We start from the raw sequence: 16,384 nt of genomic DNA on the forward strand, positions 1-16,384 counted from the left end.
CTTAGCTACATCAGATAGAATATGACCAGAATCTGCTCCAATGTGGGTTTTAGGATCTAGAGGCGTAAAATATATGAGGATTATCAAGACTAATGATGGGTGATAGTGGTGATGGTGATGATGATAGCTAGTAGCAGTGTTTACTGAATGCTTATTATGTGCTCAGTACTGAGACATTTTACATGCATTGTATTGCTTCTTGAGAAGTCTCTGTCTATTCATTACTTCTCTTGAGGTTATCCTCTCTCTCCTAGTGTTCAATAATATGGAATTTGAACTTGGGTGCAAACGCTAGGTATAAGTCCTAACTCTACCACTGTGTGATTCTGGTATGTGACATCCTTGAGCCTTTCTTTCTTCATGTCTAGGGTGAATGTGATGCCACGTCTCATAGGATTCTTGGATATTTGAAGAGTTAATACATGTTAAACCCATAGCACAGTGGCTGGCTCATAGTGAGTGCTCAACAAATTTGGGCCATTATTTTTTTCTCACTTTTTTAACCAGTGTTGGTTAAGATGCCCTTCCCTTCACTAGATAAGTCAGCTAGAGAAAGCAGTGAATAGAAATTTCTAAAAATATGAGAAAGGAAAGGAGATTACAGGAACCTTTAAGGATGTTAAAGCTAACCTGTCAGGCCAGTGCTTAGGAAACATGGTTCTTCTACTCTTCTTCGAGTTACATAGAATTTACTAGTTAATGACTCTCTGTTTATTCAACCAATATTGGTTTGACCATAGTTCTTACTATCACGGAAATTAAGATCTACTAGAGGAGACAAATATTAAATAATTTTAACTACTTCTTGAGTACACCTAAGGAAAAGTAGAAGATACTGAGAATGTATTTGATGTTATGAAGGATTAACTGAGACATTGACATTTTAAGTTGAGACTTGGAAAAGTGGAGTAATCAGAAGTTTGTCATGGAGAGAAAGGATTGAAGGGCATTTCAGACATAAGAGCAACATAGGAGAAAGCCCTGATGTGGAAGGGAAGTTGGCTGAAGCTTGTGAAGGAGCTTGGGAAGAAGTGAAACAAGGTCCTCTTACCAATACCAGGCAGAGAACCGAAGCTTAGTAACTGGATGAGTTAATCATTCTGCATTCTTCATTCTCTTCATCATACCAAGAGGTATGCCCCTGCACAGATCACAGCATAGAAAAGTGCCCCTGTTTTCTTCAACGTCACATCTCAGAGTACCCATTATTATCAGCCTATTCAGGGGCGTGCACCTTCTAGCTCCCAGAAATCTGACCTATTTCCCAACCCACCCCCATCACTTACTCACAGGCTATAAGATGCCTTACTAATCTGATAAACTTAAGCTCCTGTAGTTAAAGATCAACTATTAATGGTCCAAGGTAATGGTTCTCAAACTTGAGCTTGCAAAAGAATCGCCTGAAGGGCTTGTTAAACCACAGATCTTGGCTCCATCCCGAAATTTCAGATATAGTAGGTCTAGGATGGTGGCCTAAAATTGACATTCCTAACAAGTTGCCTGGTGATGCAGATGCTGCTGGCCTGGATTCTGTACTTGTTGAATCACTAGTTTAAAGTGTCATTCTTCTTTCAGCAGGTTGTTGTTGTTGTTGTTCAGTCACTAAGTCATCTCCAACTCTTTGCTACCTCATGAACTACAGCACACCAGGCTTCCCTGGCCTTCAGCAGGTTAACTAACAATCACCATTAGTTCCTTAACTCAAATCAGACCTATACATTGTGTGTAACTGCTGCATTTGCCTTATGAAACCATACCTTTCTGTAGGCAACACTTACCTTAAGTATCTGTATTCACAGTGCTTGGGACATCATAGGTACCCAATATATGTTGATTAAATGAGTTGATTAGTGAAGGAATCACTCAATGGATCTAGTTCAGTGGATTTTGTACATTATCCTTTGGAAAGCTCACATGATTCCTTTCAGTCTGAAAGGCCTTCCTGGAGAATAAATTATTGCCATTCTCTTTGAATATAACCTCAGAAATTGTGGAGTCAAGATATGCTTGTATTTTAAGCACTTACTTGGATTAAAAACTGAATTGCCAACAGAACTACATAATGCCAAGTTTGCTGAGGCTTAGATTGTTTATGTGCATGTTTGGTTCTAAGTTCTTTTGTCAATCAGTTCATTTCTGTGTCTAATTGCAATCTTAAATGTTTTGGGGTTTTTTTGACACCTGCACATGTTATTTTCAGTCAAAACCAGCTTTGGTAATTTGCACAGGTATAATATAACTAAAATGAGACTCATAACCACCGATGTGTCACCTACATCATATGGGTAATGAATTCAGAGGTGCTGTACCTCAATTCACATTGTGATTCAGAAAACGGTCTTCTCTTTTTCCCATTTTCACTCTTACAGTGTTGTAAAACATTTTTAATGAACACTTTAACATTTTTTCTCATTCCAGGAACATAGAATTTTAGTAGATGATGCAACATAATTTTCATTTGTAATTCTTTATATTTGTCTTTCAAATCCTTATATTTGGATAAAAGAAAAAGAAAAATGCCCAAGATTATCATAATTCTTCAAAATATTATATTTATAATCTGAAAGCATATTACTGCCACCAATCAAATCATAATCTAGTCCCTGAACTTTGGAGCTGGTTTTGATGTGAGCCATCCATCAAATCTCAGATGTGAGCCAGACACTGGCTCATGGATCAAAGCCTTCTATGTACTATGATGAGCCAACCTGAACAAATTCTGTGCCCAGGTTTTAGCTTGGACTTTGACCTCAGTGGACACCTGCAACATTGCAAATAACTTCTCTCTAGGCACTAATAGAGTACTAGGTAGAGAAAAAGTCTTTTTTAGCTTCAGCTGACCTTTAGTTTTATGCTCTGTCCCCTTATTTGTTTTGAATGTATTCACCTAATTCAGGACAACTACCAAAAAACGGTGTGCTACTATATTTATTTGTTGCTGGTTGCCCAGTGCTAAAGAATAACTCAGAGATGACATTTCTTATTTTTCTTGAAACATAAAAGTTGAAGAATTTTAACAATGGATCCAAACTATCATTGCAAAAGTGTGCTCACTTAAGGGAACTCAGCTGAGAGGACACGCATTCCCAGACATGTGTCACCTTTGAGCATTCAGGGTAGCTGTGGCCTGGCCAGGCACTACCTTCAGGCCCTTCAAGAGGCAGTGAATGATGCTAGTGTTAACATTTTACTGTGCATTAATTCTTTATTAAAAAAAAAAAAAACCCTGTCATTTAGCTTTAAATGCTAATATGCATATAGTTAATTAAGAAGCCAAAATTGGCTATAAGCTTGGTGAGCTCTAAGAACAGCGAGAGAGAGATCATTACACTTCTGCTCATAGTTAGCTATTTGTGAACCAGCTGATAATGTGCAAAATTAAGATTTCGTAAGTGGCATTTGAAATGAATGGTTAATGGTTGAAGATTAATTAAACAGTCAGAGTTGCTGAAGAAAAGCTGTTTAAAATTATGTTTATAGGCCAGTCACTTGCACACTGCAGCTGAAATCCTGATAGACTGTGGCCTTTTCTGTTTACCAAGAGCGTTTTAACAAAGCAGGCCTTTCCAAGTAGGGAAGCCCACCCTTCTCACACACCTTGCAGCCTGGTCATAGCTTCAGGGGATGTTCCTTTGGAGTAAAAGCCTCCAAGTGGGAAAATGGGCCAGCAAAGTATCTTACTGAAGGAATCTTCACTAACGCCTTCATCCCAGGTAACCAGGCATATTTTATTTCCTTCCTGGTTGCTGTATGATTCTGAGTTAGAGTAGGCAGAATCCATGGGGTTTTTAAGAAGCAACTCTGTAATTCTCTGAGAGAGACAAAACAATTGCAGTCTATTGTTTTCAGCCTGTAGTGGGTATTTCCTGTAGTCTGAAACAGCAGCCATCATGGTAGTGGAAACACCTTTTTTTTTTTTAATGCATCTGTCTCTATCATAGGTTCCTTGGGGTAAAGGTTTGCCTTGCACATAGCAGGTGCTATAGAAATATTTGTTGAATGCATTTGTCATCAGTTCAGTTCAGTTCCGTCGCTCAGTCGTGTCCGATTCTTTGCGACCCCATGAACCGCAGCACGCCAGGCCTCCCTGTCCATCTCCAACTCCCTGAGTCCACCCAAACCCATGTCCATTGAGTCAGTGATGCCATCCAGCCATCTCATCCTCTGTCATCCCCTTCTCCTCCTGCCCTCAATCTTTCCCAGCATCAGGGTCTTTTCAAATGAGTCAGCTCTTCGCATCAGATGGCCAAAGTATTGGAGTTTCAGCTTCAACATCAGTCCTTCCACTCAACACCCAGGACTGATCTCCTTTAGGATGGACTGGTTGGATCTCCTTGCAGTCCAAGGGACTCTCAAGAGTCTTCTCCAACACTACAGTTCAAAAGCATCAATTCTTCGGTGCTCATCTTTCTTTATAGTCCAACTCTCACATCCATACATGACCACTGGAAAAACCATAGCCTTGACTAGACAGACCTTTGTTGACAAAGTATTGTCTCTACTTTTTAATATGCTGTCTAGGTTGGTCATAACTTTCCTTCCAAGGAGCAAGCATCTTTTAATTTCATGGCTACAATCACCATCTGCAGTGATTTTGGAGTATTTGTCATAGTTCAGCTCAATAACTATTGAGTAAAGAAGTGAAAGAGCTACTAAAAAGTTTGGTAGCAGGATTTCAAAGGCTCTTTTAAATGTCTTTGCATCCATCCAACTAAATGGTCACCTACTCTTCTCCTGTACCAGGTGTTCATGTGTGGCTGTGCATGACAGTTCTCAGGGACCATATAGTTTAGTGGAGGAAACACAAACACAGCAACAAGTACTATAAATCTATCACAGCCTCACTGAGCATGGAGTAGCCAAGAAAGGGATTTAGGAATCTCAGGGTATGGGTGGGATCAGTCAAAAGTGTATTTTCCTATAAATTTCAAGTAAAATAATTCTAGTGATTTAAAAAATATATTAACATTAAATGTGTATTTTTCTTTTTGAGTGTATTCAGTTAAATCCCCTGTGTCTAGGCAGAAGACTCAAATCCTACAGGCCAGACAGTTGTGGCTCCTGTTTGAAAGTTCCCTAGGGATGGAAATCCTGCAGCCTCTGTTGGTATCCTGTTCTAGTGTTTAATCACCCTTCTAATCAAGAAGTTAATCCCATTTCCTCTTCTTCAGCCTTCTTTGGGTTGGTAGAACCTGTAAATGCCCATGAGACCCCTCGGAAGCCTTGAGAAGTTAATTAGTCAACACCAGGCTGCTCTTGGTTCAGCAAGATGCCTTGTAATTTGAGACTTGTACCTACACTGTAGTGCTGAGATGACTTTGTGATCTCTCTAACAAGTTGAAATCATTTTGCTCCTGGTTTAAAGAGAAGGAGAGCAATTTGACATTTTAGCATGTTTTTAAAAGGTTGCCTTTATTACATTTTCATCTGCATGTCTACTTAAAACAATCGAAGTTTAACCTAATGTCATATAATACAGAAAGCAAATTGCAATGGTTGGTAAGAAATAAAATCAAGAGTTATTAATAATGATTTGTTGTTTAGTCGCTAAGTCATGTCTGAATCCTTTTGCAACCCTATGGACTGTGGTGCACCAGTCTCTTCTGTCCATTAGAATATTCCAGGAAAGACTACTGGAGGGGGTTGCCATTTCCTTCTCCAAAGGATCTTCCCAACCCAAGGATCAAACTCATATCTCCTGTATTGGCAGGTGGATTCTTTACCACTGAGCCACCAGGAGATAGCCAACACTAACATTATTGAGAATTTGCTGTAGCTGAATGCTGTATTCACTGCTTTACATGTGTCATTTAACCTTCTGACCACGTAACCAGGTAGTATCTTTACTATTCCCAAAGTACAAATGAGGAATCTTAGTTGCAGAAAGGGTAAGGAACTGGCCTGATGTCATCAGGGGAGGGGCAAGATTTGTACCTAGTTAGCCTGAATCCAGGGCTGAGATAGACACTCAACCACCACCCTGCTATGTTGACTTTTGTATTGTTTTTTTTCTTTTAAGTTATTTTTCTTTCCCTAAAATTCTTTTTCATTATCTAGACTCTTTTATCCCCCATGAGTATAAAGCCCAAATCTATAAACTTTCCTTGAGGACAGTAATAGCACTCTCCTGAATAGCAGTCCCCAGGTCACCGGCAGCTCTTGTTGTAATTACGGGTGGCTGAGTGGCAAGTCATTCTACTTTAAGATAGGCAGTATCAGTTCACTTTAGAAAAACTGATAATTCAAAGCTTTTTCCTTTCTGGTGAAAATCGAATGATGCAAAAGGAAAGAAAACAGATCCTTCTGGGAGAAAACCTGCCCTGTTGAAGGAATAGGGTAAAAAACTTGTCTGCAGATGTCAGAAGCATCTGGGGAGCAGTGATGTCCAATAATTGCTGCTAAAAACTGCGTTAATTGACCAGTGATGGGTTGAAAGCTGCCTCCAACGAGGATCCCTAACTCACTAGTGCTCTTTTCATAAGCAGGGTGAGAGGCGGGAGGTCACCTTCCATGGGGTTCTCCAGGTAGGAAGTGAGCAGCTATGACAGAGAAGTCTATTTCTACAGAGAAAAATCTTAGCTTTTCCAACTGCTGCCTACAGATCACCTGGGGATCCTGTTAAAAAGTAGATTTTGACTCCAGAGGTCCAAGGTGAGGCCTGAGATTCTGCATTTCTGACAAGCTCCTGGGTGACTGATGCTCACCCTGCTGGTCCAGGGACTACACGGTGATGAGCAAGGGCATGGGCTAGAGTAAGGCAGTGATTCATTGTTGTCGGTTTTAAAAATCATTATCAATGAGTACGTGGCAGATCTTTTTATAACCTTCCAAAGTTTCAGCTGTCATTTCCTTGCGTTGGGGAGATGTGTGAGAAAGCACATTCATGTACAGGCCAGAATATTCTTGGCTCTGTTTGCGATTCTGTTTCCTGGAAGGGAGAGCATGCCTTTCTTTTTGTCTTACTTGTATTGTAAAAGCTGCAGTCTGCGTCACTATCCCAGCTTTGACCTCTTGCTGCACTCAGAGTAGTCTCTTGGACCTTCGCTTCGTGCTCTGTCTCCACAGTTGAATAAGCATAAATTTTAATTTCTTTCCCCAAGCACTGTTACAGATCTGCCAAGATGAGTTTTATCAATACAAATAAGTAATCCATTTTTCCCACCACACCCCATTCAATTAAGAGTCTCAATGGTTCTGTTTATTCCATCATTTGCTTTAAAGCCAGTTACATTAAAAGCATGTGCTTTATTCTCATATTTGTGTATTGGTGTTACTTTAACTAAATACTGTATTTTCTCATAAGAGTATCATCCTCATTGAACTACATCCTAAACAAGCACATAAGTTTCTAGGGTATGTCCTTTGCCATAGTCTTGTTTGAATGCCTTCATTTTAGATTAAATTATTTATTCCTTTTTTGAATAACAAAAAGAAGTAGACACCACTGGAGCCATTTGCAACTTAGTGAGAAGAGAGGAAAAAAAGGATATTTTTTTGTGGAAGTTGGGTCTTATATTGACATGTTTATTAATTATGTGAGGTGCTACTGAACTGTAATAAATGGGAAGATGTTCTGAATTAAGGAGACTTTTCTTCTCTACGTGGGGAACAGTCAAAATCGGAACAGAACCACAAGGCCCAACCTGGTGTCAGGACAGTGGAGCTGTTTGACTTCAGGTTAGAGCAGCTCTGTCCAATAGAAATATAAGGTGAACCACACATGTAATTTTAAAAATTTTGTAGCTCCATTTAAAGAGGTAAAATTAATTTCATAATGTATTTTACTTGGCCCAATATATGTAAAATGTAAGTTCAACAAGTATTCCAAACAATTTTTACAGAGCTATTTTATATTTCTTTTTTCATACCAAGTCTTTGAAATCTGCTGTATTTGTTATACTTCACAGCACATCTCAGTTTGCCTAGCTGCATCTTAAGTGTTCAGTAGCCCCTGGTGTTTATTGGCTGCCATGTTTGATAGCATGGAATCCCTTTAACATACTCCTAGTGATGGCTGATGCTTGAGTTTGAAGTTTTTCAGATACTAGCATCCAGAGTAAGGGGAGGACCTTCTCATTTTAGGTAGTTCTGATGGCAGAAAACATTTCCTTAAGGTAAACCCCAAACTTCTGCTGGATAAGACTGACTGTTCCTTCTCTCACAGAGTTTACATACTAGAGTAAGAAAAAGACATGTAAATAACACAGTCCCCATTCTAGGGAATAGACAAATCTTTTCCCACCTTTTCCGCCTCTAGAGGAATGTACCCCACCTTGGTGCCAGTTGCTGCATAGGGTTGTTCAGTCACTAAGTCATGTCCAGCTCTTTGCAACCCCATGGACTGCAGCCCACCAGGCCTCCCTGTCCTTCACCATCTCCTGGAGTTTGCTTAAGTTCATATCCATTGAGTCAGTAGTGCCATCGAACCATCTCGTCCTCTGTCTTTCCCTTCTCCTCTTGCCTTCAATCTTTCCCAGCATCAGGGTCTTTTCCAATAAGTCAGCTCTTTGTACCAGGTGGCCAGGATATTGGAGCTTCAGCTTCAGTATCAGTCCTTCAGTGAGGTAAAACCTCAAAATGGACTTGGCTAGACAAGATGCTGGTCTGACTGTGTTCCAGATCTGTCCTTGCTTTACCTGGAAGTAAGATAGAACCAAAAATCTAGTTGAGCTTAAGAAGCTTCTACCTTAAACAGGAGCATGGAGCCTGAGCTGCAGATATGGAGTGTGTATAGTCCCCTCATATAAATTTTGTCATCAGTTGACTCAGGCCTGTGTATGACCAATTACAACAGTATAACTCCCATGTGATTCTCACTCAACTACAATCCTTCCTTCCTTCCCATTAGTTATTCATTCTAGCCAGGAATGGTGAAAGGCAGTGCCTCAGAGCAGAGCCTTCTCTTTCCTTGGATTACACTCTTACTATCAGTCAACTGATAATCCTGTCAAGATGGCATGTCTCTTGTTTTAATACCCACTTTTAATTACAAGCCTTTCTTGCCAACCATTGCTGCTATTTTGTGCCTGTGACACCTTCATATAGAGCACCATTATCCACCTAGACGTCTGCTCAGCCAGAAATCTGGGGTCCTTATTGAGATTTCTACCTCCCTGAGCCAAACACCCAGACTCTTTCCCAGGAAGAGGGAACAGTGGGTCTGGTTGTCATGTCTATGCATGGCATTTCTCCTTGTGGAAATGCTGGAGCCAGCATTCTTCAAACACTTTTTTTTGGTCCATAGTGCTTTCCCTTTGGTGTTGCACTAATCTAAATAAGGCTCTTTTGGTGATACTCCAGTGACTGGGCCAGGAAGCCTTGCTCTGTGCTCCCTATATGAAAGTGAAAGTGTTAGTCACTCAGTTGTGTGACCCTTTGTGACCTCATGCTCATGTAGCCAATCAGGCTTCTCTGTCCATGGGGTTTCCCAGGCAAGAATACTGGAGTGGGTTGTCATGCCCTTCTCCAGGGTATCTTCCTGACCCAGGGATCAAATCTTGGTCTCCTGCATTGCAGGCAGATTCTTTACCACCTGAGTCAGGTAAGTTCTCTATATGCATAGCCTTTTACAGATGACTCTCAAAATACAACTCCCTCTTCAGCTCTCTTCTTGCTAGGGCTCTCCCCATCCTCCCAAATTTCTGAGGACCCCAACCTTAGTTGCATGATCCAAGACCATTGCTGTAACTGACTATGGTGCAGTTTCTCCCTGTGCCCATTTTTGTTTGTTTTCTGAGTTAAGCCCTATGTGTTACTCAGGATTTAGCCCAGACTCAAGGACTGGCTTCCCATGAGACCTGTACCACAGAATGATCATGTGTCAGAATTAACTGTTTCTTGTTTGCTTTCTCAATGAAATCTTGAAGCAGAAATACTTTATTTCTAACCCCAGCATCTATTCCTGAGGCATCTGATAATCAATAAGTATGCATTGGAGGAATCAATGAAGCCAAGTGGCTCCACTCTTAACTGGGAGGCTTCAAGGGCACACGGCTTTCTGGTCACTCTTGGACTGACCAGCCTCCCAAGTTAATACAACTTGTCTGGCCTCCTGGTCAGCACAGTCTCCCTCTGGCTGCCTCCTCCCTCTGATCTGCTGTGAATTTTAGGGTTCAGTGATTCTGCTAGTTTCTACTAGTCCTTGGCTGTCACCACTGGGGCAACACATGCTCTTCCTGTTCTGTCAGGAAATGCCTCCTAGCCTAGCATCCATAGATGAAAGTCTTCCCCAAACACAATAGGTCACCATTTCCTCCATCGAGTCTCTGCTTCAACCATTTCCTAAGGGCACAAGATAGTATTTATTGTTCACATGCTACAGTCAGCATGTACAGTCAGCTACAGCCACTATGCCAAGAGAGAAGACTCTTCTTGGCAATTATTTTTGCATAAACCTCCTCCCCACAACTAACATTTGTTGCTAACTCCTTTTGATGATCGCTAGTCAGCTCCACTGCTGGATTCCAGAGAATCTTGATAGAAATGAGCACGGAACCCTCTGTCCTCTACTTTTCCTAGAATTTGCTTAAGCCATTTAAAAAAATCCAACCGTGATTTGCTCACCTCAAGTAACTGGGCACATCTTCCATTGTCTATAATTTCTCAAGAATACCATATGCACTTCTAGGGGCACTCTTTTCCATTTTTTTCAAAATCCTGGGTGTAATTTGTAAGTACCAGCAACCAGAGTGCCTTTTAAGCATCCTGGATTATGTATCTTTCTCTCCCCTCCCACCATCCTTTCCTGCCTTTCTTCTGCCTACCTGTGGAGATGTCACAGGAGTCACTTAATATCTCTCTGCATCTTTCCTCATCTACCAAGATGGGAGGGTGGGACTAAGTGATCTCACTCAGCCTTTCTTCCTGGCTCCAAAATTATATGGTTCTGTGATTCTTTAATGGAAGCAAAATAGAAGTTCAGGTTGCTCTGCCTTTCCTCTGATGCTGTTATCATGTCAAAGCATTTCCTCCCAGAAGTGACTTATCCTTTCTTATTCTTCTTCAAAGTAGCTTTAACAATTAAATAAAAAAGAAATCTTTCATATCATTATCATCTGTTTCCTCAGGCCCCTTTGCTCCCTTTGAGTTTCATTTCGCTGCCTCATACCTCTCTGCTACCTTCTCTGTTAAACAGTGTTCATGGGTCCACTCTCAAAACTCTTTCTGCTTACCCTTGCAGTAATACTCTCCCAAAACCCCAAATTTTAGGAATTAGAACATTACTCTGAATCTCCCTAAACTTCATATTGGAAATCTCTCTTGTCTATCATCCAGGTTGTCTTGTCCTTAAATAATGAGAACTTGAGTTATGAGATTTGTCAAAAAAAGAAAAAGAAAAAAACTTTCGGCAATAGAATTATATCTACATACATACATACATCAGGCTTTCCCAGTGGCTCAGTGGTAAAGAATCTGCCTGCAATGCCCGAGACACTGGGTCGATCCCTGGGTCAAGAAGATCCCATGGAGGAGGAAATGGCAACCCACTCCAGTATTCTTGCCTGGAGAATCCCATGGACTGAGGAGCCTGGTGGGCAAAGAGTCAGATACAACTGAAGCAACTGAGCTTACACTCACATACATATATACATACATTCATGCTTTAGCTGTGATTTTTCCTTTGCTCCAATTTAATACCAAAATTTGCAATTAGGCTATTATAAATTGTATTTGCTGTGTAGAAATGTTCCTTTAAAAAAGATGAAAAAGAATCTCTTTTATTCAGAATAGTACCAAAACTTTTAAAGGCAGGGCAAGGACTATAGAAAAAAGGAATACAGGCAAGTCACTATTGGTATTTCAGGATAAACTCCCTTCCCACTTAGGTCCTTTGTCCCAGAATCTACTGAAGACCTACCTATGAATCTAATAAAATTTAATACAGATGTTGAGTCACCCAGGGCTAGGAGTTAAAGAGATAATTTGTGAAACAAAGCCAAGAAGGTAATGTTTGGGTGTATGTTAAACAGTGTGAGATAATTGTATGGAATTTACTCTAGAATCATGGGACTCTCACAAAAGAGTGCCCTGGCCTATGATAGATGGGTGAGCATGAAAGTATTTTTTAAAACAAAGTCTGTTGTGATTTTTCAAGCCCAAGAATGATGTGTATCAGACATAGAAGGAAGGATTGATCCTTTTAGTCTGACATTTGATGAACTGCAAGTTTTGTCCTGGCTCATGCCCTTTAATTCAGAGACTAGAAGTATGTTGTTCAGTTTTGTCTTTGTGGGTGGATCTATGTTGACATTTGTTGTTAAGGTGGGTTCCAAATATCAGGAGTAAATTAAAAAGTCTTATGGTAAAATTGCCCAGATATATCCATGGATTCATATATGGAAGCATTCAGTTTTATATAACCAGAGCTAGGTTTTCAAAATGATATATCCATATATCCTTTTCTACATAAATGTTTTTCTTCAATTACAGGCATTGGATTATTTTTTAAAAATTGTTATCAATGAAAACCTACTTTTATAAGCTTAAAAGTCATAACCTATGAGAAACTCATCAGAAAATACTTTAACCATTAAATGAACAAAATGATAACGTTCAAGATAACCTATTGTATTGTCCATTTGCCTTCTAAGTGAAACGAAACTCTCTTTTGATTGGGACTGTCACAGATAATTTCTGCACACAAAATACATCTAGGGACGGCTTTCAAATGGAGTTGTCACTTTTTCTTTAGCAGGCAGGAGACTCTCCATTGTTGTCAAACCTGCTTTATAGAAGCATCACTAGCCCAGGGATACACACAGTCATAGAGAAGAGGGAATCGTCACTCAGCCTACTTGGCACAGAAAAGAGCGAGGTTGGGTGCTGTCAGCACTCAGGGTATCTGAGGGCTCTTTTGTTTAGCTGGGCTTTCCTCTAGCCAGCAATGCTTTTATAGTCTTGGAATTAGATTTCTTTCTCCTGTGCTGGCTTTTGAGAGGTGTGAATAGATGAATATTGTTATTCTCTGAAGGTAACACAGGATATGTAAACTGTATAATTTGAGTTTTCTGCTCAATTCATGAGGTCATGGAAAGTTAAGAAGAAAAGCTAAGCCTGTAGATTTACACACAGACACATACTTTCTCTTTAATGTCTTTCAAAGTTGTCCTGGATTTCTTAAGATTAGAGCCACGTGGTTCACTTTTTCAACAATTAATCAAACAATGTAAGTTAAATTTTGTCTGTTATTATAACAGTGAAGTTTTATTTTTAGAGTGATAGGGACCATCACCTTGCATTTTATAATGAATATTTTGTATTTCATATAATATGTGATGATATATAATGCATGAAATAATAATTTATATCAGAAAAGAGTAGGCTGAAGAATATTATACTTATTCTCGTGTGTTTGTCTCTCTCAAGACTTTACCTGTTCATTCGTAAGGATTAATAATTTTCTATTCTTAAAACTTACTTGGCACTTAATTCCCAGAAGTAGCAGCCATGTAGGGCAAAAACAAGATGCTTAAAAGTGGTCCTCCCAGTTCTCAGGTTCTGTAGAATCCTTTGAAACCTTGCACAGTCATCAGCCTTGCGTATTTATAATCAGTCAAATAAATAGAGAGAAGGATGAGCTCTATATCCCTTCTAATCCTAGGATTGTGTGGCTCTCAGAAGGGATAAGAGAAACAAATGAATGTATAGGAAGTTGACTACAGGAAGAAGAAAGAGAAATTAACAAGGAAATGGGCAGTCACTTGGATTAGATGGAAAGACAACTGATGACCAAGAAAATTAGAAAAGAAAGAGAATGTCCAGAAATGAAAGCTGAAGTGGCTCACTAGAGTGTCATTCCCAGGTAGTGCTAGTGGTAAAGAACCCACCTTCCAATGCAGGAGACATAAGAGACGCAGGTTCCATCCGTGGGTGGGGAAGATCCCCTGGAGGAGGAGATGGCAATCCACTCCAGTATTCTTGCCTGGAGAATCCCATGGACAGAGGAGCCTGGTTGGCTACAGTTCATGGGGTTACAAAGAGTCAGACATGACTGAAACGACTTAGCACACGTGAGCCAGAAGCTTGGTATTCTGCATTTGCCAGCAGCTCTTTAAGAATCTCATAAAAGAGAGCTCTGGATGAGGAAGTTTCGATAGCTTCCCTACTATATGGTCCCCAGATAGTCCCCCTCTATTACCATCTCCCATGATCCCAGACCTCTCAAAACTCTCTTTTTCCCATTAATAAAAGGAGGATTGCTTTTATAAATTTAACATATTACCCATTGCAATATTCTGCCTTTCAAATCACAGGTTTAATTCTTCATGGATCAGTTATGAAAAATACAAGCAAACTTAAAACTCTATTTATGATTCAGACGACCAACAAAGTAATGAGATTCTGTGTTGTGGGGACTGTCACATCTTGTGTCAGCCCTGTTGTATCTAAATGTTAGCTCTCTCATTAAGCTCCATTAGAGGGTTTTACAATACCAACTTGTTTATACGCTACTGGTTTTCTGCTGCCTGACAGTGGGGCATGTTTCACTCATTAATGTTGGTGATATGTTACATTGTTAGTAAAAGCTGAAATACAATTCAGCAGGAAGGAGGCATGCACTAACTGAAATGCTTCTTTCCTATATGTTTCCGAATATAACATTCTGTGGATATGTTTTTAAATTTGCAATTCAGTCTACCATCTTCTGAGTAGGGAAATACCCCTTTCTTTGTTAAATTTAAATAACCCCTCCACTAACCAAATTATATTTTTGTAAACTTAATCTTCAACCTCTTATATCCCCTGTGAAATGCTTTCTTGCTCTTTTTCACCATGTTTGATTTAAAGTAACTCATATTTGTAGCTTTCCTCTGGGTTACAAAGCACTTTCACACACACATTCCCATTTTCATCTTCACTACAACCTTTCTTTCTAGTAAGGAAGAAAAGGAAGCTAAAGCTGATAGAAGAGAAACTCTTCCCCAACTACCCAGTGAATAAATACTCAATTTCTACTCCATTCTAGTTAGTTCTGACTCTACTGCTATCTGCCTTCTTTTTATATTTTTGTTATTTAAAAATAAACTGTTGCTTTCTGATTTTTCTATAATAAGTATTTTGTATTAAACTTAGTTACCAGATTAGAAAATAAAAATCAAAACACCTGTTATCCTGCAATCCAGAGTTAACCATCCTTCACATTTTAGAGTGTTTCTTACAGTGTTTTTTTCTGTGTATGTCACTGTATGTAAAATCCATAATTTGTGTGTATGGTGCTCATACATTTATATACATATATAGTATTTAGGTGAACATATAAATTTTGATATATGGCCTTTGTACCATTATATGATGTTCTCTTCCTGTGCCAATTAATCTTTTCAAAATTATTATATTCCATGGTTACCATTATGTAACTATACCTTAATTTATGTAACCTTTTTCTTAGTGCTAGACTTAGGGTGTTTCAGAGTTTCCCATGTGACTACCTGATAAGCACCTCTGTATACACATCTTGCTACACAGCTTGGATTATTTCCTTAAGATTCCTAGAAGGAAAAAGTTTGAAATACATTGCCAACAATTTTCTAGAAAAATTGAAGACAATAATGCAAATAATGCTTCCACCAAGCAATGTAGGAGATAGTTCATTTCACTCCCACCTAACAACCCTGAATATTATCTCTTTTTCCCCCTATATCTTTGCTAATTTGGTTGATGAGAAATCGTACCTTATCATTTTACTTTGAACTTCGTAGCTTCTTAGCGAGTTAAGTATTTTTATGGAAGTTCATGCCTGTTCCAAATTACCATTAGAAGTTTTCATTCTCTCTCAGCTCTGTTCCATTTCCAGGAGGAATAGTTATTGGAATCAACCTCTGCTTCCTCCTTTAGAAAATTTATTTGGATTTATCAAGACATATTTGGATGCAGGTTTTTATACCCTTCTTTACAAAAATGAATGATTACACACCTGGGTCTATGATGCACCGAACTAAGACACATCTGTTTGGATCTTGTTTTAATCGACTCAGCCTTACCCCTAATAGAATAGCATCCCTTTGAATGGGCGATATTAGAAAAATAAGACCCTCCCAGTAGATAGTGAAAGAAATGTCACATCAGGGTCTGGACATTGCTATGACAACCCAGGCTCCATCTATCACCACTTCCATCAGCATGTGTTGCAAAGGAAACCCCTTTGCAATGTTTAATCTGAGAATTTTAATATTAAATATATATTTGACATTGAACACTCACACCTTATTTGCTATTGTCAGGCTCACTTGATAGACAGCTAAGTCAGTCTCCTTTTATAGTCCATTTCTGAGATGAACTATAAATTTTGAAGCTTGGCTTCATCATTGCAGAGAGAAAAGCTTTTCCAGCCTATTGTTGAAATATAACATTTTATACGATTTATGAGGTCCAGATTCAGGAAGAC

General features: G+C 39.3%; 1 protein-coding gene and 1 long non-coding RNA gene across 15 annotated transcripts in view; one reads left to right on the forward strand and one right to left on the reverse strand.

Annotated features, from left to right (window-relative positions):
- PARD3B (par-3 family cell polarity regulator beta) overlaps positions 1–16,384 on the forward strand; it is a 1,110,743-nt gene that overhangs the window by 957,878 nt on the left and 136,481 nt on the right. The window lies entirely within an intron of this gene.
- On the reverse strand, positions 7,177–9,350 carry LOC145541393 (uncharacterized). Its single transcript, XR_014078970.1, has 3 exons — positions 8,981–9,350; positions 8,273–8,636; positions 7,177–8,174 (listed from the first exon to the last, which is right to left on the reverse strand). It is a non-coding gene; the product is annotated as an uncharacterized LOC145541393 (long non-coding RNA).

The sequence above is a fragment of the Giraffa tippelskirchi genome, chromosome 3, assembly GCF_054371585.1.
Source record: "Giraffa tippelskirchi isolate mGirTip1 chromosome 3, T2T-mGirTip1v1.2.pri, whole genome shotgun sequence".
NCBI lineage: Eukaryota > Metazoa > Chordata > Mammalia > Artiodactyla > Giraffidae > Giraffa > Giraffa tippelskirchi.